The sequence below is a fragment of the Petaurus breviceps genome, unplaced genomic scaffold (genome assembly GCF_028583685.1).
Source record: "Petaurus breviceps papuanus isolate PSGF00001 unplaced genomic scaffold, PetGlider_PUasm1.0 128, whole genome shotgun sequence".
NCBI lineage: Eukaryota > Metazoa > Chordata > Mammalia > Diprotodontia > Petauridae > Petaurus > Petaurus breviceps.
Genome location: NW_027185664.1, coordinates 310295 through 313635, shown reverse-complemented (window position 1 = coordinate 313635; position 3341 = coordinate 310295).

The following is a 3341-nucleotide window of genomic DNA, read 5'->3' as shown; positions in this document are numbered from 1 at the left end:
CTCCTAAAGTAAAGAACCAAACTTCTAGACTAAAAATAGTTGATGCATGGTAGATAGATATAATTCTAGCCCAAAGCCCTTCTTGAACATAGGAGAGTTAAGGTGTGAGCACTCAGTCACAGCATTTCTCTTGTTCCCCATAAAGAGAGAAGGGACATTCTCCTTTGAAGACAGGGTGAGTAAGATCCCAAATCAAATATCTATCTGTGCCATACATGGACTAGTTATAAATGTATTAGATAGACAGCTATGTATATTACATGGATATTATATATATATATATAATTGCATACATACAAGTATGTATAGTTGTACCTGCTTTACACACATATATACTCATCTGTGTATGAGTATATTGGATAGAAAACATATTAGATAGATGGTAGATAGATAAATGAGAGATGATAGGGAGATAATAGGTAGATAGATAGATGATAGAAAGATGGATAGATAAATAGATGATAGAAAGATAGATAGATGACAGAAAGATAGATAATAGATAGATGATAGATAAGGGATAGATAGATAGAACCAGAGACTCAGAGAAGTTGTGATATGCCCAAGATCACACAACTAGGAAGGATGTCTTCTACTCTTTGTAAAAGGCAGAATAAGCACATATCCAACCCAGAGAAAGCCTCCTTTAATGTTCTCTTACACTTTATTCCTTCACTTTCCTACTTCTACTTCAGAATACAGGGATCTTGCTGTTTAAATTCTTCTTACATACCTAAGCATGAGTCCTAGGCCTGTCTGCCCTACAAGTATACAAAGAAGTCAGCTTCTTATAAGATGAGAGTCCCCTCACAAAAATATTTCATAGACTTCTGTCCTGGAACATGATGATTGATCATTAAAATTTCATTCTTTTAGGCCTTAAAATTTTTTCTTAGACTTCTGAATCTTAGATTTTAAAGTGATATAAATGATCAACTAAATAACTTTCTCATTTTAAAGATAAAGAAGCTGAGGACTGGAAAAGTAACATGACCTGCCCAAGGTAAAACAACAAGTTAATAATAAAACCAGAATTAGAACCCAGATCCCTTGACTCAGTACTCTACTACCTTCCTTTTGATCTTCACAATTCCCTAGTTAAAATGAAAATACCTGGGAAAAGTCACATCATACTTTGATTGCATCTTTGCCACTTTATTTGATAGCTAAAAACAAGGTAGGTTTCTGAGGTTGGAGACTGCACTAGGAAAGATTGCTAAAAATAAGGGAGGAGGGCACGAAGGATCCCGTTGTCTGTTTCACATTCAGGCTCAAGGCCCCTAATTAGTACATTCTGCAAATGTTCAAGCTACCCCAACTTGATGAAGAACAATATGATAAATTATACACTTTATTGTCAAAATCTTGAATTGCACTAATGCCCCAAGGTGCTTAAATCAGACCATTAAGTGAGAACTAGCAAATGAAATGATATTCTACCTTTCAGGTGCCTTCCTAACCAAGAGGGTTTTCCAACAGTTGTAATGGATTTTGCATGGATCAGTCCAGTCTTACTTGTGCTGCCCTCTTTAATGCCAGGAATTTAGAAGATGGTTGCCAGGCTGGTAGCCCAACTTGGTCACTGAATAAAAGAAAGGCAGTTGACCCACATGGGTATCAGACCCATGACCTCAACTTTGTTAATTCAGTGCTCTAGCTTATCTAACTAGCCTAAATCTGGCTTAAGTACATAATTTTATAGAACATAGATAGTAGTATAGGAATCTGATGTCTGTCTTCAGTTATTATTGATTTTCCATTTAACCTTGGGAACATCTCTCTACCTTCCTTCCCTTCATCACAAAAAGTGGAAGAAAATATTTTTCCCCTAAAATATCAGGGTGAAAATTATATAGGTATGTTACCTGGGGTAAGTCTTTTGCTCCTTCTATAAATCTAAGATTCTTCATTTGTAAAATGGCTCTTCTAATTATATGATCCTATGAAGATCCTATTCTCCAAGTCTTAAGGTATGTATCATTTAGGAACAAATTAAATTGAAGGGAAGAGAAAGAATGAGAGGTTAAGTTTTTCTGTAGCTTAATAAACCCGAAACTTAAAAAGAAAAAGGGAAGAGAATTTCCCAGGAAAACCTCATTTCCAAACTTTTGTATATCCCATTTTTCTAGGAAAATAAAGAAGCGCTAACCAGAAGATCCCTTGGGATTCCTGACCCAAGAAATGAGGTAAAAGTTCATATCTAAAGAAAATGTGGTTTATTTTACTGGACCCAAAATCATCCTGGCCAACTCTGCAAGTTGGGATTCAATCCTGCCCCTGTCAGATTTAGAACCTGTCACGACTTTTATTTTTCTTTCCCTGAAACATTAGAGCCCTCTAGCTGTCAATGTGCTCTCCAACAAGCAAATGCATTTTCACCTTAGCACTTTAAATTTTCCAAATTTTTTTCGTTGCAATCCTATTTTTTCCTACTTTATGTTCCATGTGCCAATGATAAGATTGCTATTAAATTTTCTTATTTTTGGCTTTCACTCTATTTCTTCCTATTCAAAATTAATACTTTCTACCTCATCCCTATTCACTTCATCAAAGCTAAATGAAGTCTGAGACTTGTAATCACTACATTAACCTCAAGAGTGGGGGAGTGGGGAATAATGTAAGAAAATGACTTCTTCTGATTTCTTATTTCCAGTGGAGAGGGGAGGCTTGGGAATAAAGGTGGAATGGGAGTGATGCCAACAAAAGGTGTATTTAATTCATAATAAGTTATGAATTACAATGGCATTGTTGAAAAAGCATGAAATGTGAATGGTCAGAGGACCTGAACTTGTGTCCCAGTTCTTCAACTAGCTAGTTGACCTTGGATAAATCATAGGTTCCCAGATCCAGAATAAGAAGGGACCTTAGAGGCCATCCAGTCCAAACTCATCACTTTACAGATGAAGAAACTAAGGTTCAGTAAAGTTAAATGACTAATCTAAGGTCACACCAGTCAAAAGTAGGAGAAATCACATTGAACTCAAGTGTTATGATTCCAAAGCCAGAACTCTTTCCACCATAAGAGGGTGCTTCTCTTAACTAAACTTCAATGCCCTCATCTTTAAAGAGGGTCAATTATATTTGTACATAGGGCTATTATGGTAATCAATAAAATGATGCATATAAAGTGTTTTGTAAGCCATACATATTATATAAATGTGAGTTATCAGTCAATATATGTTTCAGGTAAGTTTCAATAATAAAGTATCTTACCTGCACTTAGAGAAATATAATGATTTAAATAGTAATTTTAAATAGAAATTAGGATGATGTTTTACTTTGCAGACAAGAGATGGGGGAAGGAAGGAAGGAAGGAAGGAAGGAAGGAAGGAAGGAAGGAAGGA